The 27,175-nt window shown below is 40.0% G+C and overlaps 1 long non-coding RNA gene across 1 annotated transcript in view; it reads right to left on the bottom strand.

Moving 5' to 3' along the window:
• Nucleotides 1–367: 367 nt before the first annotated feature.
• Nucleotides 368–27,175, bottom strand: part of LOC307016946 — a 46,216-nt gene continuing 19,408 nt past the window's right edge. Inside the window, exons 2-3 of the long non-coding RNA XR_013801975.1 lie at nucleotides 997–1,159; nucleotides 368–545 (exon numbers count right to left, since the gene is read on the bottom strand). This is a non-coding gene — a long non-coding RNA (uncharacterized lncRNA). The remainder of the gene's footprint in view (nucleotides 546–996; nucleotides 1,160–27,175) is intronic.

The following is a 27,175-nucleotide window of genomic DNA, read 5'->3' as shown; positions in this document are numbered from 1 at the left end:
AACCATGGGATAATATCCAAATAACTGAAGAAGTTCAAGGAGTGTCTGAGAGGACATAAAGTAAATGAAAAAAGGGGCTGAAGCAGTCAGATATTTTATGATTTAAAATGGCCCACCAGCAAGAGTGGTTTGCTTAATATACATAGGGTCCCACACAGAATATGGCTCTCCTACCCCCCAAAACCCCAGCTTTAAATTAAAATAATCCTCCTGGAATTTGTGTGGGTGATCTCCAGCTGTGGGCACCAAGAATCATGACCACCTTCCACGCCAGCGCCCAAAGCCTGAGTGTGTGTTAAGTGTGCATGCTGGATTCAGCAGTTTTTTGATAGAATACAGAATGAAAAAATTGCCATTTACAACTCAATTAAAAAGTAGTCAAAATGTTCTTTTAATCCTTACATTTTTTACAGTAACACTAGAACAGGAAGAATTTAAGCATTTGGAGGTAATCTTCCTTCGCTCCTTTGATACGTTTGGCAATGTGATGCACACATGGAACATGTCATGGCACCTCCATTATTGTACACTGCTGTCACTGTGGCCTGGAAATGAGTTTGAGGAAGAATCACTGACACGAGACAAAAAGGTGTGAAGTACCAAGTGTGTGAACAATATGGCCGCCTATTTCTCTAGGTTTCTGGAGTGACTTCAAATGTTAGCACTTTACGGGTCACATGAAAAGAAAAGACCCAAGGCCATTACGACATGATTGGTTCAATACATTTTGGTTTAGCCTCTTTTTTTAAAGCGATTTTAATGAAAAGTTCCATATTCAAGGACTGGTGGGGCTTTATGTCTGCTAGTGATCTACAGGAGAACCCTTTAATTCATGAGGTAATTTGATGAGGGGTCAATGCTTTCCATGCACAGACACAATAAAAAGTCCAATAAAGTAAAATCCTATATTATTATATCCTGTGTAAACTGGGGATGGAGGCAGTAAAGATGTACATTGAGGCTGGAAACATATGCTGCGTATCAAAGTGGAGTTACCTGTCTGTCTCTCTGCAGTTTGGCATGTGTTTGGCCTTAGTTTGGGAGGACTGGGACCTGCTGTTGTGGGTGATGGAAGAGTGTTGAGCAACGGGGGGGAGGAGAGGGTGATGACAGTGTTTAATCCTTCACTGGCACAGGCCTGCTGTCCACCTCACTGCCCCTGTGGTACAAAAAAGAAGGATGAATTAGATCGAACTCTTAACCCTGCCACTGAGCACAAAGACGACAACACTTGGGAAGAAGAGAAGAGGGCAGTGAAATACATGCATGTGGGGTAAAAGCGCTGAAATAGATGTCTGGATGGACATCAATGTTATGTTCTCATGAGCTGGGTCTTAACAATAATTCCCACTACTCCCTTCGGTCTTACTGTACTCAATTAAATGCTCACTAAATTCAACATGGACCCCTTGTTTCGCTCTGCTGTACACAACAATGTGCCCATCGAGATGTAGGGCATGTCTGTTTCACCAAACCTTTTATTACAAGAGTTCGGGCCAGCCAGGGGCCGCTCCTGGGAAAGCCATTAAGAGAGGTGTGTGTGAGCAGAGCCAGCCTCGGTGTGGTTACAGTAGTGCAGGGCTCTGTCTAATGACTGGAAAGGCCTGTCTCTGTATTGTAATGTAGGCACGAGTTACCTAATCTTCAGGGTGACTTTATAAGGTGTCCTTTCAACCCCGTTGGAGCAGAGATAATGTTAAACATGTCAGGGACAAATCCCTATAAAGACCTGCAGTTTGACCGAGAAGTGACGGCACATTGACATGCAACACTCGGATCAAGCTTGTAAGGTCAGTCCCTCCATTAAGAAGATTACATGTTTTATTGTTACACGACATTTTACATTCCATGCTGTAAATCCACTGATGATGGGAAGAGCGCTGCAGCAGAGAGGGATGTAGAAAGGGAGTGGGAGATGAAGAGGGGGGCTGCAATTAGAGAAGTGAAAGACCACCAGGGCGGCTGCTGCCCAAACTCTCAGCTGCCACATATTTAAAGTATTCAGAGAGAAGTAGCAGCAGTACCAAAGTCAGTGACAGTGAGTGAGAGTGAGAGAGGCAGATCGCAATTTGAGTTGTACAAACATATTTGAGGTGCTCTGGAGAAAGAAACCACCTTATTTTTGGAGTTGAAGCTCAGTGGGTAAATGAAATAAATACACCGGGGTAATTTCCTACAGAACAATAGGTACTTAAAAAAAAAGGTTTTTAGTATAAACTTTGCTGTGTTTGCTGACATGAAGGTTTTACTGTTTATAACTGGTCGTAACTGTCAGACCTTTTAATCTGTGTTTTAATACATCTGTTTTCAAAGCACTCACTGGAGCAGTGACTATAAATCTTGTTGTATTCTGTACACTGACAATAAAAGCTTTTTGATTTCTTTTGATTTTGAAAAGTCACTGAGAGGAAAAGGTCTTGATTCTAGTCTCCTAGTGTTAATAACAAGCAAGACTGAGTTCACTTGGTAGCAACTACAACAATCAAAATAATATATTCAGTAGACAGAGTGGAGAGTGAACAACTTCTGCTGCAGCATATCACTTTTCCAAGCGCATTAGTTTCCAATTAATTCACAGAAGAAACCACAATCTTTAACTATCATATGTACATTACACTGTGCAGTAATGGGGCCCATTATTATACTGTACATGTAATTGTATATGCTGTAAGGTCAAGAACAGGATTGTCCTTGGATGGTAAAATAGAATCAACTGTTCATTGATTATATTTAGTCACAGGTCAATGTCATGTAACCATACCGAGGTTGAGGTCTTTTTATGTAATCTAGATTTAAGAGATAGCAATAGTGACAAGAGGGACATTACAAAGAAGATAATAGCATTACAACACTATGTACTGATGAGAAACATGCATAGGTTCAAGGTTTAGCTTTATTGTCCTCATACAGTACAGGGTCGCACATTGATACGCAGCTTAAAGTTCCCTCCATTCTACACACACAGAATGGCACAATTATAATCCCACCCCTACACCCACATCGAAAACTATTTCCAGTTCTTGTGGAGGGTCCGCCATATTCCCAACCACTAAGTGGAGAGTGAGAGTGGGTTATAAAAGCCTCTAACAGCCAGCATACATAAATGCTAACTCTTTGTTTCTATCATCTAAACCATTGTGTACAAATAGTTCTGTGCAAACATGAACCTGTAAAACTAAGATAAACATTTCATAATGTCATACAGGCGTCAACAACTAAAAGGTTATAACGTATTCAATCAAGGGATCAATCAGCGTTCTGTGGAAAATAAGGGAGACATTTAATAACAGTGATGAATAAAATAGTTGTTGAACAAAAGCTCAGGAAACACTAAAGTTAACAGGAGCAGCAGCAAATACAGTGTGGAATAAATACTTTAAAAAGTAATGGAACAAGGTGTGACCTCATCTACGTCATAATTGAGGGATTGACAACTTTTTTTATTCACTGCTTTCCTGTATGAAGCAAATATCCCTACATTTTATGCGTTTTTACCCCTCTTGAACTTTATTATCAAGATCCAGTTTTCATTCACCAGTCGTAAGGCAGAGAGACAGTCTCTGCAACAAAAACAAATAAAAAAACATACATTTAGAGTTAATCGTTTTCGAGCTGATTGAAACAAATTCCTTGCTACTGAGGGTCTGTCAGGAGCCATTGCCATTATAACCTGGGGTTTCCTGCCTCGATGGGAGAAGCACCGAGTAGCTTTTCGGCCCTTTGCATTGAAGCAGAACAAGTCATCTTTAATGACGGTTTTACTGCTTATTCAACTAATTAGTGTTTGCTTAAGATGGAAACTCTAGCTTCAGTCGGGACTCTTCTCGCTCAGAGTTGCTGTTGACCTTTTGGTTGGACATCAGGAAAGCAGAAATCCAAAGCGATTAATATGTTTACTTAAAGCACAGACCGCTGATTGATACCCTGATTGATTGAGTTGGGAGCAAATTACATGAATCAAAAAGATCAGCGCTTTCCAAACAGTGTAAACAAGCCATTACCTCTGAGCCTTTCCTTCCTTATCAAGCAAAAGTAGAAATACAGGTAGAGCTCTCTTTCACATTTGTAATTCATATCCTGCTGGCTTTCAATTTGTCTAAGGTCTACATTTGGACCACAGGCAACCCCCTTAATGACTTGAGGTGACCTTTCTAATGGGCAGGGGCATTGTCGAATGGACATAACCATCGGTTCTCCATCATGGCTGAGAAAATAAAGAGGAAGGAAGTGAGAACCTGGAAAAGGTTGATGCTTCCCATATGTCAGAGTTACTGGGACTTGGTTCTAATCATGGCATAGCCTGGAGACGTGTATGGTAAGACAAACTTTTGAATAACCAAATCACTGGTAGTATTCCCATGACGGCTATTAATATACACAAGAGAAATGATGATGAATAAATGATGAGCGGAAGAGACGATTAGATGAGACGATCCACCCAAGGGAAGAAATCGAAGACATTATACCTACAAATATACTCAGTTGAAGCTGGCACATGTTTAGGTTTGAGTTACTGTATTGCTACCTCTTTAGGAAACCCTCTGCCCTTTGAGCTGTAATGCTATTTTAAGGCAACACTATTTACTTTTCAAGCATTTAGACAAGTGTGAAATTATGTGCACGTGTGTTAATGGTCCTTAGAGTCAAAACACAAAGTGAAAGAAGACGTCCTCACAGCATCACATCAAATTAGAGCGGTAACCAGGTATCAAACACACCCAGGAGCAGCACATTAAACAACGTGTGTTAACCACACACGCAGGTATTATCACAGGAGGAATGCAAGATCACCATTAGTTTTTTCTGGTTTCCTCCAGTTCCTCTCATGTGAGGAGAATCAGTTGTTACGAGCATGTTTTTACAGCATCCACTCAAAAGCCATTAAGCCAGAACTAAAAGGGATTCCAGTTTAATAATCTACCACTTAGTCAGCTGATAAAGAAAATTCATAACAAATCTAGTAAAACAACATCCTTGACGTGACAACTTAATAGAAATTTGACAAATGACTTGTACATGATATATTGCCACATGGCTATATAGCGATGACATGGTATTTTATGTGAAGTCGCTCTTCACTGTTAATAACCTTGCTGGCCTTTATCCTGTACTTGTAGCTCAAATCTCATCGCAAAGCAATTACAAGTTTGAGGCTCAACACATGTTGTAGGGCTTGAACACTGTTCTTATTATCTCGCTGTACAGCAGGATATCAGTCACGAAAAAGCACGGTTCACAGCATTACTTTGAGACAAAGTCCAGCACCGTCCCCTTCAGAGTGAATGCTCTCTGGGCTGCATTACTGCTTGCTCAGTGGGTCATAACAGAATTTCCTGAAACCCAGAGGCCATCAAAGCTCACCTGTCTGCAGGCTGAGTGGGAAAACCCTTTTAGACTGGACCTCAGGCTGTCAGTGTGGATTATACAGCCTGTGTGTCTGATAGGCATGGGACAGGCCCCCACCCTTCTCCTAAAGCCTGGTTAATGGTTAATGCCAGACCTGGTGTCTGACTCATGCCCTGCCTGAAAGAAAAACATCCATTCTGATCCATATGATTGTCAGAAATAATCCTTTGTGCAGATTTGTACTGATCAGTCACACAAATACTGCCATTTATACATTATGATATAGAATAAACTGGGAAATAAGTATTGAAAAAGGAAACTTTGGAATATATTATATTTGATCTGCAAGCAAGTTCATTACGTTTTTATTGCTAAACATGTTGGCAAACATGAGTTTAACAGTTGCTTCCCGACATTGGAAACAATTTACAAAGCAATATTAAAACCACTTCCTGGCTGCTTTAAGCTTTTCACCTAGTCTACTTTTGCATATAGCTTGTACATTTGTAGATATTTTTGAACTTTCCATTATTCTTAGCACTTTAAGGACTAGTATCAACCATTATGTTTTGCCTATTGTTGAAATTGTTTTGTAAATGCTGTTTCAAAGTTCAAGAATAAACTGACAAGATGTACTGTTATGCCAACAGAGTCCCGAGTCAGACTAGCCCTCAAATGCAAGTGCACTCTGAATTTGATCTGATTTGGTTTTCCATCACTGGATGAAAACGGAGTCTCTTAGCTCACCAGATGCTGCTTTCTAGTCCCATATTTAAATCAGCTCTTCACAAATCCATTTTGTGTAGGCAAGTAGGCAGTTACAAATGAGGAGTAGCATGCCTACTGGCATACTAAGACATTTAGCTACAAAATGCATCAAGTCGACTCTCAGAGAGACAGGCAGCACAATAAATCTTTCACCACCCCAAACTTCTCTTGTGCTAGTTTCTTCTCATTGTGAAGTCACTAAGATCTTATTTAAATGTATTTGAAAAAGGGCCATTTCTCCCAACAGAATCATTTATGCTTTTTCTTAAATATCCCTCAAAGAGCAAAGCTGTGTCTTTAAAATCGAACAGCCCAGTATGACCATAAATACAGTTTTGACCCAAATAACTCAACGCGCTATAAATGCTGCTGATTCTCAGCATGTCTTTCAACCAGCAAATACAATGGCAAAGCATGTCCAATTTGACAGCGGGATGTAAAACAAAGTTCACGACTTGGGTGAGTGAGTGCGCTGCCAACATGTAATAAAAATGTCATCACTGGCACATACATATGGTGTAACACCACAGAGATTGTCACTTAACAGTAGAATATGAGCAATAAATTAGTTCATCGTGACGTCTGCTGCCTTGTGTTTGTGAATTATGAGGGTGAGCTGTTAGCAGTGATCTGAGAGAGGTGATCCTGACGGCTTCTTCTTGGGGTCAGTACACTCAGCAGAGCCCAGTAAACCGTCCTTCCCACAGGCTGGGATTTTAATGACAGAGGTGGGAGATGCGGGCTCCACACCTGGACATCATCCAGAATCACATCCCCCTGTTTCTGCCTGTAAAGAATGGCTGCCTATGAACTGCATATGGAGGAGTCAATTATTTTACTGTACACCAGTGTGTGGGCGTTCAAGATCTGTGAGAGTGAACCACTTGAGCTGGGCTCTACTAGCATTGATGTTAGTGAAGCGTAATATCAACACTGTCAAACGTCTTTTTGTTTGTTGTTGAAACCAAAGGTGATGGTTAGGGTTAGGGTGTTTATTTCATCAACGGTGCGGGTATACCATGAGCAAGCATGTTTATGGAATTTGGACAGATGTACATTGACAGAGTAAATGACACAACAGTATAACTTACACACAGATACACACATAATCGGACACACATATGCGACACTGCTGTTGCTGCTTATCAACAATACCCCATATATATATATATCGCAGTTGTCTCATCTCTGTTAAATGGGAAGAATTATGTTGAAAGAAACACAAATAATATGGGACAATACAATCAATTTTTGTAAATGAAGAGAAATCCCTCCCAAAGCGCAACACCGCCATGATTTACAGTCTGGAAAACATCCAATGACAATAAACTGGAGATTAATGCTGTTGGCTCTAGTTTTCTGAGTTTTTTTTTTTTATACCTAAACTGTGCTAAATTAAACAGTAGATCCACCAGTAACAAAACAAATAGAGATCCCCTTCTAGAAAAACCTGTTGGTTTTTTTAAATCCCCATGTCTATGTTTTGATTACTCTTCTTGATATATCTGTAATATTAGTTGGCATGCATAAATAATCTTCTCTGGGTTTAATGGAGGCATTATTGATCTTGTGGGGAGATTCACTCTTCTCTTCCTCGCTTCACAGGGAGGTCAAATGTCAGGGGCTACTGAGCAACATCGATGCATCTGAGGCTCAGTCAATCTTGTTTAATGGAAGGATGTGTTAGAGTTGACTGTAGACTCATTTAGAGATTAGTTTAGGGCATCTATAAATGTTGATGAAGAGTGGGTTAAAGCTCCTTTTCTGGTGTCCCCTATGCAAGGGGGGAGTGAGGGGAAGGACTTGGGGGGGGGGGGGGGGGGGGGGAGTAAGAGGACAAAGTAGTATTCAATCCATCTGGCATACAAATTAATTCCAGGCACGAGTGGATTTTTTAGAGTAAAACATATTCAATAAAAAATTGACTTTTACATGCCAACATGTATTTTCCGCATGGGAATACATTTAATTCCCCATTCTTTGGTGAAGGTGAAGCCACAACATGCAAGCACGGGAAAGGGATGCCAGGGTGAGGACATTTTCCCATTGGCTTAAAAAACTTGCTGCGCTTGCGATTACACTGGAACATTTTACAAGAAAAATGTCTAGGCAGTGATGCTCAGGTTTAATCCCTGCGCCACATTGCCGCTCCAACTTGGTTTTGGCCCCATTCTCCACATGGCCTTATACCGAAAGTTGAAAGATTGATTTATCATTGTTATCTGGTTTCCTTTAGCATTGGGTTTAAATCCGAAATATTGACACTGTTAGTTTTCTGCTGCAACTTTTTTGATATTTTTATTATTGAACACATAATATTTTTAATGATACGAAACATCAACATATGTATTTCAAAAAAGAAAAAAAAATTTAGGATTTGGTTAGGTTGATTGTTTTACTGTACACATACCTCAATGTTACACAATTATGCAAATGGTTATTCACGATTTCCACTAATCTGGAGCGAGATGCTAAAATAAAAAGGTAAAATATTAAGGTTTCAAAATATCGAAAAAAAACAACGTTTATGCAAATTGTGATGAAGGAAATGCATTTTATTGAGTAATACCGAATCAAAAAATATTTGTTGTTTATTTAAATCATTTAGGAACTCCACAAGACACACTATCGTGTTGGATGTATTCTTTAGTCACATTACTACAGCTCCTGCCAGTGAGCACACTGACTGATTTGCAGGTTTTTCCTACCTTTAGGCCAAATGTGCATTTAATAGATGTCCTCATATTGATTATTATTTGACATTTTGATTCCAACATTAGAAACATGCATCTGTAGTTGACCTGAACAGGTGATATTTTCCGTATGAAGGTTGTCTGGTGTTCTCACTAGAGTTTTTGACGGTTTTATATTTATGTTCTTGGGACTCTTCCATGTGCATGTTCCTTCCATTATCACCTCCATACTGCTCCCCCACCACCATCTCCTGTCCCACAAACTCAATCTGCAGCCACAATGGAAACCTACCTGAATATGTCGTTTTCCACATAACTGCACTCTATCGGTGAAAACACACTTTACAGCACTTGCTCTAGACTGAGCTTTTATAAACTGTCACATGGTAGAGGTCAGCTTTTCACCGGGGTCATAGTAACTAAGGTCCTGTAAACTGTGTCACATTTATTAGTCCCAGATGATTGAGATGAGTGATGGATTATTCATCCTGCAGGCTTTCATGAACTCAAGTAAAAAGCAAGATTTCCACTGGTACAAAGCTGTAAAAATAGTTTAATATCGTACTCAGGACAACCAATCTCCTAATGCAAAGTCATTGTAATTGCATTTTGAAATATAATTGGCATTTCATTATTGAGAATGGGCCAATTTGTATTTTTGAATAACAATGCTGTGAATATAAAGAAACATCGTCCAATACTTTTGAATGGGTACAATGGTGGTTAGATGAATTTGGTTAAAAATAATAAAACACTCAACATTGCATTAATGCTGTAAAAACATAAAAATAAATAATAAATGATTCAGTCTGTAAAACCTCATCAAGAAATTGAATGTAATCATGTTTTGTCCAAAAAAAGCTACAAATGAGAATAAAAAATAATCAGTTTTAGGATGTGACAACAATATTTGTAAAGGTTTAATTAGATTAAGAAACAAGAACAACTTTGTTAGGTTTAGAAACATCGTGGTTGGGGAAATCTCAGAAGCTTTCCGCAGTGTCCCATGTACGCATTCACCTTCTGTAGACTTTGGGACTTCATATTTAATTGATTTACTTTTTTGGCAAGAAAAACTAAACACAATTACCCACAATGACAATGCCAAAACACATATGGTCATACAAATTAAAGAAACTTGATTAATTTACAACAGTAGTCAGACTCTTTAAAAGTATTTTGTAGGCACGTTTGCCGCAAATACAAACAATAGAAAATCCTCTTGAATAACTCTCTACAAGCACACCTTGTGTAGCTTTGGAGAATCTTTGAACTGCTAGCAGGTCTGAATAGTTTCTTAAGCTACCGCAAACTTTACTGAACATCCACCAAGGAGGTTATTCTTTCTAAGAAGCCACAAAGAAAGCAGTCAGAAAACCAAAACTGGCAACACTGATCACAGACTGGATTCACATTTATCTTTCACTTTCATTCACTTTGCAAAATCTGGAATTTGGGCTGCATTCATGTGGTAAGGAAAAAAATCAGAAAAATGGAAATGTACTTCAACTCCCCTTCACAGATGTGAATACACTGTGGGCAAGGCTAAAGTCTGCACTTTCTGAGTGCTATTCAAGGGACTTCTTTGAAAAGATGACAGATTTGAGAGAAAATAAGTAGATTAAAAGCTCATAAAAAAAAGCAGTAAAAGAAAACTCATAAAACTAAATGAAATATACACAAGCGATGGTATAGACTAGAGGCTGAGCAATGTAATCAAATGACTGTGTACATGGAAATAAAAAGGAAACATTCTCCTTAGTTAAAAATAAAAGCTTTTCTTTGACAACAATAACTGCAATGGGAACCACAGGAGGCTGACTGTTAGTCGTATGGAGCACTTATATCTTTAGTCATCTTATTTTTTAAGAGGCTCGGTCTTTGTTGAAATAACCGCTGTCATTAAGACTGAGAGGCTCCTGCTCTGTGTATCCTTGACTATAATAAGAAACAGAATGGATCTCCACAACTACTGTTCTGTATGTATACGCCATTCATCACACACACAAAAACTCTCACTGAAAGTAGACGGCAACATTCTGACAGTGACTCCTCGGTTTGTGCATCTCTGCAGTCAAGACTTTACCACCCAGACAGCAGCTCTCAGCTGGTGGGGAATAGAAGAGAGGAAAGGGTGGGGTGGGGGGAGAATAAGAGAATGCTTTCATCTTCTCCTCAAATGGAGATGTTAAAACAAAGCATGTTCACCCTAGGGATTGTAGACATTTGGACAGAGAAAATTAGATTGTACACATAAAAGACAACGGCACACTTCTTCACTGTGTGCATCCTTAAAGGGACAGTACGGATGTTTTAAAAGTGAGGTTGTATGAGGTACTTATTCACAGTCGGCGTGTTACCTAAAGTAGATCGCTGCCCCAGTTTTGCAGGATAGGTTACTTTTTTCCTTTGTGTGCTGCCTATATGTAGACTTCACTGCAGTATTCAGATGCATCTGCTGAAACATGCTGCTTTAAGATGGAGTATAACGTAATTGGATGTGACTACATTTGAGGTAAATTGAGATGGATTGGGACGCGGATCGATATTAGTAAGTGACCGGCTCTGCTGCACCACTCGATGGACTCGGCATCTCTTCTTCTACTCTCTGCGTCCAGCTCTCATATTCACCACAACATCATAACCCACTACTGGGTGTCTGTACAGGCTCATTAGAGGCAGATAGGGAGGGAGGGAGGGAGGGAGGGAGGGAGGGAGGGAGGGAGGCTTGGGGCAGAAGCCATTACAGGAACCACCTGCCCTCTACCCATCCCACCACTCTGCCCCCAGCCTCTCAGCCATCATACACTCTCTATACCAACCTCAATACCATCCACTTAAAAGCTCTCTCACTCTCTATATCAGAAATCCACTTTTATAAGATTAAAGGGAGGGATGCGGACCAGACATAAGTACAGAGGAGATAGAGGATGGGGGATGATCGGGAAGATGCACCGTAAGGGGTGGTTGGGTTCAAAGTAAGCAGAGAGGGGGGTTGAGGGGAAACAGTCCTACCAGTCTTGAGGAAAAAACAAGAGTGGTGACTAACACAGTGGCCTTGGGTAAGAAGCCATGCCATCTACAATGAGGGTGTGGGTAGTGGCAGAGAGGCGGAATGATGGAGAACACAAAAGAGACAGAGGGATGATTCAACAGCTGTAAATGAAATCTTTATGAGGGCCGCGATGCACTCTGGAAGCTCCTAAAGACGTGTGATGTCCGTCCATGATTTCAATCCAAAAGGGATGAAACCGCCCGAAGGCTTTTTGGCTCAGAGAGAAACGCAAGACGCAATATGTGTTATGAATGGATCAGCACAAAACCTTGGTGTTAAAACTGAACAATGGATGAAGCATGTGGTCCGGGAATGTTTGAGCACGATGCATTCATTAAACAAGAAAATTACAACACTTGTAAACAATGAACATCACATTTTTTTTAAACAAATCCCATTCGGTTTGGGTAAGCATTGCCGACTCAAACAAATATTGGTGATTGTCAAGTATTGCCTTATTCATATCTAGTATTTGAGATGATTGACCATGACAGCTTGATTAAACCAAACAGAAAGCCAATACTTAAATGCAGAATCATATGTTTGGAATGTGATTTGAATAAACAAAAACAGCCAATGCCAGGTGAAGAGGTAAGAAAGGTAAGATTAAATCAACATGCCATTTGTATTCCCACCAGGCAGCATCAGAGCAATGCTGAATTAAGGATATAATGGCTCAAACATTCCATCTACTCAGGCACAGTAAACTACAGTCCAGCTTAAAAAACTGCAAACATCCATTTTCCAGCCATAACTCATGGGAGAAGACCAAAGCCATCTCAGTATTGTTCCTAATCCCCTACAAGAACTTGTTTAGATGGAAACACAGATGTGGTTTCACTAACTAATGTTTAGCACTAACAAACGTACCCGCAGTGCACTGAGATGCTCAAAAAATATACAACAAGCCTTTAGTGTCCCATCCTCAAACACTTTTCAATCTTCAACATCTGACATTCAGTGGATTCAAGATGTTAGGCGAAGTGATTGATAACAGCTGCAATGGTTTGACAAGATGCTTTAAAGATGACGAGAGTCCTCTGTGGGAAAGTAATGGAAGCTATTAGGAGCAGAGAGCTATGGACAGGAATTGACCATTGTCACATTTAGCAGATCCTTGTGTAACTTTAGTCTTAATTTACTAAGAAATCATGCATTTGGAGAAAAAAAAATCTGCTTTTTCAATTATTTTCATTCGCACTTCCTATGCAGTTCTGTATTTGAATGCCTTTGTTCTCCCTGACTTTGTTATACCCAAATTGTGCAAGTATTATGCATCTATATAATACATTTACTGTTTTTTTATTTTTCTTCTTTGTTACACAGGCCACTGTATTATCCAACTATCAATTTGGAACAAAAACTCAATTTGTCTTTTAACTTTTCAGAAGTTTTAAAAAAGGGGTTGGAAAGCGTGACTGCATTGCCAAGAAATCATTTGATGTCACATACCTTAAGCGCCCCCAAAAATCTAAACTTCTAACAATCTCTGCACTGTACAGCACATAACTCTGAGACAAAGGGCATCATTCTCACAGTTGTATCCTGAGGCGTCACATTCATTCTTGTCACCAGAGCCGTCATCAATGCAAAGCATCTTTATTTTGTGTGCATGTTGCATCACTCTTTATCAAAGTTACTTCAAATGTGTTCATAATACAGTACTAGGACTGCAACTAATGATTATTTTCCTCATCTCTTAATGTGTAGATTATTTGATAAAAGGATAAATACATTTTTTGGTCATTCAAAATATCAGAAAATAGTAAAACATGTCCATTCTAGTTTATTTAAGATGATCTCTTTAAATGTTGTTTCGAAAGTCAACAACCACATAATTTAGTTTATTATGATATAAATAACACAATAAGGTCCGTGGTGCATAAGAACCATAACTGATGGACTGGAATAGTAAATGTAGGTTTGCAGCTTTTCAAGGAAATTGGTTGCCCTTATTTTCCTTGAAGTAAGGAGGTCATTCTGAATGATTAGTGTAATTTAGGGTGTAAGAATACAGGATTTCTATGTTCACAGAGTGTAGAGTGTCCTGACATTAGCTGACCAGGGTCTTGTGCTCGGGTCCTTTCATCCTCAACCACGGGACCACAGGCAGGGGAGCCGAGAGGCAACAATAACATATGAGGTGAGAGATAAAGCAACCTAATTTTCTCAGCTGCTAAGGTTGGGTCTGATGGACACTGCCAAGGTGCCGGCACAGGCAGCGCCACACTGTGATGAATGGATCCTGCGGTGCGTCGTGACTCACTCTGCCTCGAGCGGGCACTGTGCCCACCCCCACTCTTGGGTGCTTTTCCTCTCGTTCCCCCTTTCCTGCAGCAGATGAGTCAGAGAGGCTGAGGTGATGGCTGAGCAAGGAGAAGGGATTAATGAAATAAAAGAATGAAAAAGTCTGCCATTAGGGACCCTCCCCGGCACGCACCGATGGCACTCTTGATTTAATTTAGACTTTTTAATCTAAGGAGGGGAACTTTCCTTTTATATCCATTAATTTTTTTCTTGACAGGTGACATTTTTGAGCTTTCCAGGAATTTGTAATTGTTTAAAGCGCCTCCTAGCCAGGTGTCAGCCGTGACAGCCTTTGCTTAGAGGAAAAAGGAAGGGTAGTGGACACAGGCTTGTCTTCTGTGCTTAGGAGAATGAGCTGAATGTGTGTCACAAAGTGTTATAAACCATGCGAGATGTGAAACATTGGGGGAGGGCTTGGGGACTGTAATGTCTAACACCTGACAACTATTCAAAAACAGACCAGCATCCGCCAAGTTGTCTGTTATTCACAGCTTTCTAGAGACAGCCACATGTCCAATCCACTTTGAAATAGACATCAAAGACTGTTACACAGGTCACAGTCAACTTTGTGACCTTCATCGTCATTCCATTCGTCATTACTGAACAGGTGTTATATTGGGAGCGGTGTAGGCTGTGGGGTCACGATGAGGAATTTCTCATTTTGCTGGTGTTGACTGAATGACAGAACTCTCCTCTCTATCAGGGTTTGCCAGAAAAGGAAGGTAAGCCAGCTACAGTGTTACTAAAAATATCCTTGTTACCGACAATATCTGTACACAACAAGAGTGGAATCCAGAACTTGGTATACTCATAATGTAGCTATCACTCACCATAACCATTGTACAAGAGGTAAACAAAACTCAATCAATTCAAAAGGACTTAAAAATAAAGGACTAGCTATATCACCAACACAAACACTGTGACCAGGGTGGGTTATTTTAGGTTACATGCCAATCGACAGACTCTTTAACCTCATGCAATATTTTATATAGCTCATGCAGCCACCTTAAGAATGGGGGAAAGTCTGATTGAAGTCGATAGTCAGACATGGATAAAGTCAAATGTTCTCCTTTTAAGGAATCCTGGCAAGACTTACTTAAGTTGCAGTAACGAGCAATCCATTACCCTTGGTCAGCTCATTATAGTCGTATAACTCTGACGGGGACTTGAGCTTTCATCCGGCTGTTTGTTTAGTATAGAAAGTGTCAGGGGAACTGGTGTGTTACTGCATGGTGAGCAATAGTGGTAATTGAGTGTGTGTGTTCATGTGTGTATGCATGTTTCTGCGCACATGTGCACAACTGATGGAGTGTGTTACTCTATGTGCAATGAAGAGAATGACAAAGTGAGCGTCTCTGTGAGTGTGTGTTTATTTTTCAGGCTGTTTGATCCATCAAATTCAATTGAAACCCGTAAACAGGCACCCCTCCATCCCCCAAAACGTTGCAAAAAGAAACCCTGAAAACAAGAAAATCTTTCCCCTTCCTCTAGGGCTTCAACTTCTCCACTGACCCACGTCGGGAGCGGACCGAGCTCCATTTCGAACTTCTTCCTCCCTTCACAGCGGCAACAGATCCACATGCCCTAAATCACAACCCATGCCCTTGACAGCGTGCGATGGTGCTGAAAACATCTTTCCCAGCTTGTGATTGTGATGGATTAGCCGGTGCATAAATCATACAAATAAAGAAATGTCTGTGGGTGGAAAATAACGGTTTGTCAAATAAAAGGGTGTGCGCTTTAACGGCTGAACCCAAACCCCTGATGAAATGAGCCCGCTTTTTTAATTTCAGGAGGAATCAAAGAGTGACCATAAATTGCCTCCAAAGACTCAACCCAATCTCTAAAACGATCACCTCCCCCCAACCCTTTATGCAGACAAGTAATTCTGATGCTGACAAAAAAGAAATCATAAAAATGAGATATACATCCATGGCAGAGGTCAGCATGACATCATCGTAGCCATGCAGGGATTCATTGGCTTTTTGGCACATTTCCATAAATACTGTCAGGACCACAGTGAAAGACCTACAGTGTTGTATCCTATGTGTTGGGATTTGGGGACTGGGAGTGAATACTAGCGCCTCATTTGACACAAATTAATAATTGCTGGAAGGTTACTGAAAGCTAATAAATAACAATAACGGGTAATCCTGTTTGTGTAAGAGTGCGAGAGCAGCCAATCTTTCACACGCTGCGACTGTTTCCTGTTAGCTTGGCGGTAAATGCTTGTACATATGAGATGGAGAGATGAAGAGATACATGGTGTTTATGTGTGCTCACAAGCATTCCTGGATTTATTACTGAAACTCCAGTGAGAAAATCATGAGAGTGAGTGGGAGAAGCAGGGGTGCTGATTGGCTAAAACGATGGCGAGAATTGAAGCAGGCTGTTTCTTTAGGGATCAATTCATTCCCTCCTATTCCCTGACTGGGCATGAAACACATGGAACCGATAAAAACCTGAGAGTCATACGGTATAGCTGAACCAAATAGACCGACTACACGCAGGGAGGCGCACAGAAAAGAGAGATCACGGGGGAGGAAAAGAAGTCCATTATGGCTCGGTCAAAATGGTAGGATTGTCTTTCACATCTATCTCCAGCAACAATCGAGTCCATTTTCTTTATCTACCAAGGGAAATAACATGAAGGAGTTTGTGTGGGGTCAGTGAAGGTATACAGCTTCCATTAAGTCAGCCTATAATTTATAATAATGTATCGCCTTTTACATAGAAGCAGCCAATACAATTGTAACCCTTAAGAGGGATGCTGAATTTATGGGACAAAGAGAAAATAAATCAGAGTAACTGATTAAAGGCTCAATAATAAAACTAAGAGCAAAATATACACCAAGCGTATTATACGAGTTTGAAAGCAAAACATGCAACCAATAAAAAATCTGTAGGGGAATTCGGCATATTACTTCACAGAAAAGCTACCATGCATTTTCCCTTTCGCCTCTCACCCTTACAGCCGTAGCAGAACCTATAAATATAAAAGCCTTTAATTGCTCCATATGGCAAACGGTTCAACCAAAGTGTGTTTGTGTCTAACCAGTCTTGTGTTTAGTTATCTTACCCTGCTTACACAGAGCTTGTTTTTGAACAAATGGTGTCCTAATGCTGTCAGGGCAACAACAGTGACACATAAAGTTTATTTTACAGGGAGTTGTCGGTACCACCCGTCTAACAAGACAGAGGCATCCATCAAATCCACCTCCCACGCTCTTTCTCGACGACGCGCTCAGATTTTCTGGAATTACATTCATATGTGGAGCAGCAGAAGGTGTAGATGGGAGTGGAGTTACAGCTCTTTATCCATAACTGATGTGAACCTACTCCCATGTGTGGAGGCAGCTACTGGTCTCGGCTGACAGCTGGTAGTTAACACAGGTATCGTCTCACAGACACTGAGCTCAGAGCAAACGCAGTGGAGGTGAATGGGGAGCACCTCCCTGCCATGATAACATGTAATACAGCCAGCAGAAAGACCCAATCATCATAAGTACGTAACAAATACTCTACAAATACTTCCCTGCAACATCAAAAGATGATTGAAAAAAACCATTTTGGTTTCTGGCGATGCCATTTTATTTTATACAAGAAATGGGACACTTATGGCACTCTCACTATAAAATGGAAGAAGATAGAGTTTTGTGGTTTCACATTAAACTCAAAAACATTTAGCTTGACCAAAAACAATTTCCTGGTGACTGTTCTTTAATAGAAATTATTTTCAAATAATATATACAGTTTTGTAACACTCAAAGAACATACATTCAACTTCCTTAACGCCTACTAAAACACAGGACGAATGTTTGGTTAGGACAGAACATTGTTTGACCATTGAAACAATTTCACGACTTTCTGGGAAACAGAGGCTGGCACTGGCGTGAGGATGATACATTTGTAGGTGCTTTAATCTATTGCCCAGCTGTAGGTTGGCTGCTGTTGGAAGAGCAAATCTCGATCGATGGCAGCACCCTGGATTCAATTACAAATTGAGTTTAGCGGGGCTGCTTTTCCCCTCTTTATTTCTGCAGTGTCCCCCAGTGAGGCTCCACTGCAGGCTATTTACGGTGCCCTCTTCCTGGGTAAGTTAATAACGCAAGCCCAGCCTGGACGCAGCTCGACACACAGGCCCGCACTGAGTCATTTGGGCTGGAATTGCTCGGACACACCCAATCAATCATGTAGTGGGATGGGGTCATCCCCAGAGCAGCCCCACCCCTGCACCTCATGGCCTCTCACATCGGTCAATACCAGGCATTATTCTGATCATAATTGCATTAGATTGTTCACAGTGCGCAGCAAAATGCCATCCCGCTGGACCTACTTACGGGCAAGAGCCTTAATACACTATTGTGGTTCCATGAATTTGCCTAAACTGCCATATTGACCATGCTCATTGACTTTTTATTAATGGATTCAGACTGCTGCACTTAGAGTCAAACAAACTGACTCTCCACAATCCAAATGTGTAGTGATTATGAAAATGAGGGATGCAGTGAACCTGAGGGGGCTTTGAACAAAGCCAATGTTCAATAAGACTCTCAGCCTGCAGGTGCCCGGCACAAGCTGCTCCAGCATCTACAGTAAACAAATCGTTCATCAACGTCACAACATGAACACACACCCAAGCCTTTTGTGGTGAATCTCCATTGTCTTCTGGCAGTAGTGTTTGGAGATAATCAAGCGTGGTTGCACAAAGGCAGATTTCCAGACTGTTAGTTTACATACTTTACATTTCACTAATTTGAGACTCATAACGTGGTGATGTTGGCAGTGGATGTGAAATAAATAAAACGCTTACTGTCAGACTGCCCGGATTGTTGGGTGTAATTCATGGTTAATTGCTTGTTCTAAATGTGATGTTAAAGCAGTTTTTCTTGCAAACATGTGCTCAAAACTGAGAGCAGTTTGTGCTAATAGCTATGTGATGTGTATTTAGGTTATGTGTGGGTGACGAGTCCAGAGTGAATTCTGTGTGGCTCACTGGGGGCCACATACTGCTGCTGTTTATGGGCTCCACCGCAGGAGTCTAATGAGGGAGATGCAGTCAGGGTAATTACCCTAAAGGTTGTGTTTCTCATAGCATTAGAGTAAAAGGTATAGAGAGGGAGTGGTGGTGGGAGTGGAGGTCAGGCATGAGTTGGTGGTGTTTGGTAGAACTGTGTAAAAAAGAGGCAGTCGAAGCAGCCAATTTAACAATCGTTGTTCACAAAGTCTCAACCACAGCTGACCCACGGGTTGCGTGAGTTAACCCAGTTGCACCCTTTTTCCCTTTCTGCCAACGCCCACGCTGCCTCCAGACAGTCCTGGAAATCACATGACAAGACAGGGCCCTCGCTCCTGAGAGGATGTCTGCAGGCTGAAACCACATCAGCCCGCCACAGAGTGGTGGTGAGCGCCACTCTGATCACAAACACAAAGTGATGAAAAGGCGCTATGACAGCGTGAGAGAGAGGCGGAGAGATACAGCATGAAGAGATTGGTTTGTCAGAGAAAACTGGACTGCGGCCGCTCTGTGTGCGGAGAACAGAAGGGGATTTTCACCGTGACGAACAAGTTCAGAGAGGCCTCTGTGAAGGTTGTGGTTGTATTCTGTAGATTACAGGAATGAGTTACTGTATGGAAATAGGAAACATTCAGAGGTCATGCACTTTGTCAGAGCTTCTTTTCTTTTCACCATGGAAGTCACCAAGAGCTTTTTTAGATCAGAGATCTGGGCGGATGCATTTGACTCTTTCTTTTAAAACTTAAATATAATGTACTGTGTACTCAGGGTTGGGTTGTAACGGAATACATGTAGCGGCGTTATACGTAATCAGAATACAAAAATCAAGTAACTGTATTCAGCTCGCGTTACATTTGAAAAACTAGTAATCTGATTACAGTTACTTTCGTAAACCTGAAGTGAATACATTTTGGAATACTTATTGGAATTATTGGTGTAAAAGAGTTTCCTTACAAAATGTAATATTCATTACCGGCATATCTGTGTGCTCGGCGCTGCAGTGTGTCTGTGAGCGAGAGAGAGATGAAGCGTGTCTGTGTGAGAGAGAGATGAAGCGTGTCTGTGTGAGAGAGAGATGAAGCGTGTCTGTGTGAGAGAGAGAGTGGGATGCAGCGTGTCTGTGAGGCCCCGCCCCCGCACGCAGATGAGAGAGAGAGAGAGATCTCTTTTAAAATATATTGAAAGTTAGAAACGGAGATGGTTAGATAAAATATGCAAGATAACGTTTATGTAGCATTTCTTTATTGTCGAAATGATGACATTTCATAACGGGATCAAATCAAGATGAATGGCCTGCTGCTGTTGGATGCATGGGGCAAGTGACTGGAAAACGTTTTTTAAAAGTTATTACATCGTTTCAGATAGTAATAATAAATAATAATGATAATTCATTCTATTTAGAGGCGCCTTTCAAAGCACCCAAGGACACCTTACAATTCATAACATATTCCAAGGAAAGGTTTTAAGACAGTACAAAGAATGCAGTCCGGGGGATGTTTTTTATGTGGGGTGCAGATGAGAGGGAGCTGTCCAGAATGACACCAAGATGTCGTGTTTGAGTTCTTGATAAGCCATTAAAACAGTAAAATAAGTGTCTCCTGTTCACCAAAACATACCCATCTGTTATGGAAAAATAAAGTATTCTAAAAGTAATCTGAATACATTTTAATACACTTTAAGACACGTAACTGTAACTGTATTCGTATTACTTTCAGAGCCATGTATTCAGTATTCAGTAACTAATTACATTTACAAGTAACCCTCCCAACCCTGTGTGTACTTATAACAACAAGGTCTAGGATCTCAAATGTTAATTTGGGTTGCAATTAGATTTTTTGAAAGATTGTCAAAACTAACATCCATTTTATTTATATTATTTTTGCTGTTATAAATGAATAATATAACATTTCATACAATCTGGGTATTTCTTTGGTAGTTTTGGTTTCATTTTTGTATTCCTGATGGTTATAATATCAATGTACTCACTGAGTTAAATGTTGCCATCTTTGAGAACAACATCACATTGAACACAAGCCGTTAGATTCCAAGAGCCTTTCCTCTCTGAAAAACCGCCTTATTCTTATTGATGAGAAAATGAGAGAATGCAGTTAAAATAATATAATAACAATAATAATATGGATATTTGTATTGATAATTCCCCCAAAAATAACAAGAAAACGTAACCCTGATTCAATATTAACAAGCAATGTATCTCAATCGCTCTTTTTACACAAATTAACTGCACTTAGCATTAACAATGTGGGTTATTATTATTGTTATTGTGTGACTTTTCTGTATGTGAAATAACCATAAAATGTAGTTTTCGGTTTACCTAAATGATTAAAAAATAAGGTTGGGGACCACTGGATTTTGATAATCAGGGTAAACTATTGGTTTATTAATAGCCAGTCTGACAGAAACACTGTATGTGGTTCTGGCTGTCCCCACACTTTGTTGTGGTGAAGTAGCCAGATCAAAAAAAATAGATGAGTTATTGGCAATGATGGCCAATATCACAAAAATAAGAACCAAAAGCAGTAATGAACTTTAGTTTTGAAAAGTTGAAGATATTTTAATCTGTACTAACATACACGAAAGCAATTGAAACATTTATTTTAAATCATGACTGAATCAAATCAAGTTGAAGCTGTGCTTTAACAACGGGCAACAATCTTTCAAACTGAGCTGTGAATTTTCAAGTATCTTCCAAAATCTTATCGTGTCGTAGATCATCACCATCAATGTGCGCAGGGACTTGGCTTCATTTTGAGGTCTGAGGTAGACGCAGACTGTGAATTGAGGGGATGGAGGGATGAGGGGACATATATGAGGGAAAGTCTCCTCAGCTCAACCATGAAAACAACCACAGTCTGCCGTGTTGTCAAAGAACACAAAGACAGGTCAAAGGTCAAATGTGGACACATTATGAGAGCAACCCCAAGATCTCTTAAATCAATAAGCCACTCTCCTATCACATACTTTGATGTTTATCTTAGAAACTCACCATGGAAACCAATAACACGCAGCTCTGCATAATTGCATGAGAAAATCCAGGAACAGTCTGCTGATGGCAGGTTATCGAGAGTGTGGGGAAGGAGGGAGGGATGCCTTGGAGGTGAGGGGGAGGTGGAGGCAGACAAATTGAGCGGCAATTACAGTAATCATTATTAGAGATTTTTGTGTTTCATCTGACTAAGAATGACAAAACCTTGCCATTACACAGGCTAGGACCAGGTAAAAAGGAAATGTTTGTAAGCCCACCAGGGAAAAATAGAAGAGGAAGAAGAAGACCATTCCAAACCATTTTCTATCTTCGCCATGAAGTTAGAATTCTGCATAATGAAGAGATGATCACCTGATCCGCAGCTATAATCATCCCCGTGTGTGTCTTGTGAGTGGACATCATGGCAGACAGGGATGAGTCACAGGCTGCAATCACAGATGGAGAGAAAGAACATCTGAAGAGAGCGCGACAGACAGAAGCTCGGGCTTCCCACCTTTCTATTTTCATGCAAATGAAGTTGCATTGAATAAGACAAGCTGAATGGGTGCGATAAAGTCAAAGTAACATTTTGTAATCATAAAAAAATGTAATGAGGCGAAAAAACGTCTTTATTGTTAAGGACATTAGGAGTCAATACTCGCCATTATCAAGGCCGAGCACAATCACTTCTGCAATTTTATTTGTTGATGGAAATGGGTTAAAAATGCACTTGGGGCCACAAGCTATTGATTTGACGTCTGTCAGTTACCTGCAATTTTTACTTTTAAACATACAGTATATAGGTACAGTAAGTGTTACTAGAAAAGAAGACTTGTCTGACACATTGTCATTATCAACTGTACTTTGGAGCTAAAATTAAGACTAATTTGAAGTGTTGGAACAAACAAATTGTCCATCATGTTGTTGCTATGACAACATCTAAATCCAATAGTGGTATGTTCAGTGATGATGCTCAACATCTGTACAGCGCTTACTGTGATCTTTCATGGGATTATTCTGTCTGGCCTCTCTGGTTTTGGTGGGCTTGGGGTGTGGGTGTGCGTGTGTGTTTCTGTATTAGAGGTGCCTCTGATGCTGTTACTTTCATCACGACCAAGTTACAGATTACTTCAATAACATTATCGGCTTCCCGATTTTCATGGGATTTAAATCAAAAATATTTACATTTTTTTGCTTTACACTTTGACAACAAAATATCCCCTATAGTTGTGTTAGTCTACTCTTAATAATGGATTAATGTACAAAAACCTCAATATATTTTGGAAACAGACTTACCAAATAGTGAACTTATCTTTTGAACCCATCCTGCCTGCATGGGATAAAAAAAAATAGGGACCTACTCATAAAAAACAGCAGTGATAATAGGTCAAACACTCAACGGGCAACCTTCAAGAGCAGATATAGTCGAACACACAATCTTTAAAGTTAACAATGTTTTCACTTGAGGCAGAGGTCTGTATATTAAAGACTGCCTCTCACATTAACGCCTGCAATGATCTAATTGGGCCTCATACATTACATTAAACACATGGGGTGAGTGCTAGCAAGCGCTTTAACAAGGTCACGCTCTAACAAATCTCCCCCCACCCACTATCCTCCAGTGCCCAAACACACACTGTGCATTAAAAAAAAACTCAGCTCACCCAGTCAGCCACATACAGTGAGGAAACACTTACACTGCAATGGACACAAGAGCACGATCTTGGGAATTAATACAATACTGTATAATATTACAATAAAACATTAATAAGAATCAATGGATTGTGCAGTTATGTTGACATTTTTCTTCATTAATTAAAGTTGATTCATATATGATGTAGGAGACATTAAAAGCACCACGGCATCTGAGTTTCATCAACTAATATAATCACTGCATTTTTCTTTGTGTGTATGGGATTGATTAAGATATCATTTTTCAAAGAATTTTAAGTCACACATTAGACCATCAAATAGAGCTGTTATTAAGCACTACAATCAATTAAATCATGAAGTGTTAATTTCCGTAAGTATGCAATACATCATTTGCACACTTATAACACATGAAGCTCAGCGCAAGTTCAATCAGGAAGACTACATGTACCTACGTTACTCCATGTCTCTCTCTCACTTCCCCAAATGTCTCTAATAGGCTAATCATAGTTAACAATAATCATCTTCATTATCATAATTAATAGTTAACCAACCACATGTTGCAAAGACCAACAACCAATCATTGTGCTGCAATAAAACATTTCAGACGTCATAGCTGCGACCCTCCTCAAGGGTCTACTGGCCAAAGTCTATTCATATCATATTGTGCTCATGTCAATACATATTTTATAATAAAAAATTAAGTTTATCCTGATTGAAATATGAACTCCCTTGAATGAATTTGAGGGCTGCCTTATGCCAACATGCCACCCTACACCATATGCTGTACACCTGATTTGATTATAAAGTAACAACGACATCCAGCAGAGTACTTCATGCATGAACATGTGTATGGTACACTCCATTGACTTACTGTAGCCCAGATGGATATTTTCTAATTAGGACAGACTAACAAAGAGTTGAAATACCAACCAAACCTCAGGAGACAACCACCCAATGCGACCGAAACGCTCCGACCTGGTCGCTCCAATCTAGGGCTGAACGATTAATCGATTTTAAATCGAAATCACGATTTGAAATGATGTGATTATCAAATCGCAAAGCATGCGATATTTATAACATTTTTTTTTTTTTACATTTTTTTTTTTTTTCTTCTTGTGTGTCAGTCATCCACACCAATCAGAAGTGCTGTGCTCCACATGTACCAGCCATTGTTAACCAATCAGAAGTGGCCCATGATAGAAGGTGATAGACAGATTGGGAATGATCTTGGATGCCAATTTGACTTTTGAAAGCCATATTAGAAGCATGACTAGAAAGCTGAAATATAACATTTTCAAATGTAAACATATTAGGAACTCATTAACCATAGAAGCATCGAAAACCTTTTTGCATGCCATGATACTATAACATTTTCATATACTGTATAACCTGCTGGTCCCAAGCAACTATAAGACTGCTATGAGACCACCTGAGGTTCTTTATAAACAAGCCTTAAAAGTTATGGATAGAAAGTCATTAAAACACCATCATTGCAATATACTGTCCATATACAAACTTTTCAGTTTTGATAGTCTTGTTCTACTTTCCCGAGTTCAATTGGTATTCAGAATCATTCACAATTCTACAACAACACCGTTGAGGGGCTTTTTTCAGCTTCGCCGTGAGCAGAGTTGCAGAAACTCCAGATCTGCATTAAATGCAGATCTAACCATCCCTCTGAGGCGCACTGCCTTTGGACGATCAGCATTTCCATTTACGGCCATCAAGCACTGGAATACTCTTCCAGTTGAACTTAAAACCTGTACTGATATTAACTCGTTTTCATATGGTGCAAAAAAAAATGATATTAAGCAACCAGTCATGCCAACATTAATGAAACTGTAATCTGAGTTTTTTTTTATTTGAACTGTATTGTCATACTATATCTTAGATATTTTATTTAAAGGTGGGGTAGGTAAGTTTGAGAAACCAGCTCGAGTGCGCTAAAATTTGAAAATACACAACCGGAAAAAATCTGCCACTTCCTTACAGAGCCCCTCCTCCAACACACATGAAATGACCAATGAGGGCACGAGATAAGTTTGTGCACAGATGGAAGGCTGACAGGCAGGTAGGCCATCCAGTCATTTTAGCCGGGCTGGCTAAAATGATTGGTCATACTTTTTACAGTACTACGGCTTCCACAGATGAGATTTGTTTATGGATGTTTTTGTCAAAGTACTTAAGATATTCATTGCTATCGGGATGTTAAGAGCATTCCATGGAATATAACAAAAAGTGTATCTCGAGCCGGTTTCTCAAACTTACCTACCCCACCTTTAAGTGTATTTGAAGTGTACTAAGTATTATGTTCGTAACCTGTATTTAAATCAGGCTTCATAATTATTTGAGTGACCGAGATCATGTAAGTGTATTTCAAGTGTACTATGTATTAATTTATTGAGCTGTACTTAAATCAGGTTTTAAAATTGTATGACTGATAGAGATCATGCAATGTTATTATTTGTTTATTGATTGTTATGAACCTGCCTGAGGACCACAGATGGAAATGAGCTATTAGCTATAATCTGGCCTATTACATCTCTTCTCTTTGCTGAGATTAATGTTTTTGTATGCATGGTCCTTCTATAAATAAATACAAATATGACAGATTGATCCAATCAGCTGCCAAGTATTTTTGAAATACTTTTCCAAATAGCTTCCAATGGAGCTTTCCTAGATGGTTTGGTGAAACAAACCATCTGAGTCAGGTTATTAATTCTCCATCACATGTTTTACATCTATTACAGGGTGAATCTTAAACTGAAGCTTGACTTTAAAGCAACCCAACGTACGTTTAGTTCCTTCACTCGTAGCTCGGGCTGCGGGGGTGCTAGAGACGGGAGCATGTTGATGCGACCTTCCTAGCCGGAAATATGGCCGCGTTTTACAATAAACTTCGGTTGGGTCGCTTAAAAACAAATATCGCAAATCGAATCGCAATCGCATTATTTGTCAGAAAAATCACAATTATATTTTTTCCCAAAATCGTGCAGCCCTACTCCAGTCGAGTGAATCTGCAAGCGGGGGTGTAATGTTTCGGCCTCATGCAGCAGTGGACTGAATTGCGGTCAAACCACCAGTAACAATCGTTTACATACCAACCAAATCAGCCGCCATATCAGGCGCACATATGTTGAAACTGGATGGCTGGCTGTTGTGACAACCAGCAGATGTATTGTATAGGCAAACGCCTGTGGGTAAGACGATGGATTGAGGTTGAAAATGGGATTTGACTGCGTGTTGGACCTTCTTTTTAAACTTCAACCATGCAGAGAAGTATGGGCTCAGAACAGTCTCATAATACACACATGCACACAGAAGGATTCACACTTGTATTTCCGGATCCACAC

Source organism: Notothenia rossii (assembly GCF_949606895.1).
Source record: "Notothenia rossii genome assembly, chromosome: 8".
NCBI lineage: Eukaryota > Metazoa > Chordata > Actinopteri > Perciformes > Nototheniidae > Notothenia > Notothenia rossii.
The sequence above is the reverse complement of the archived record's forward strand: the minus strand, read 5'-3'. Positions and strand labels throughout refer to the sequence as shown.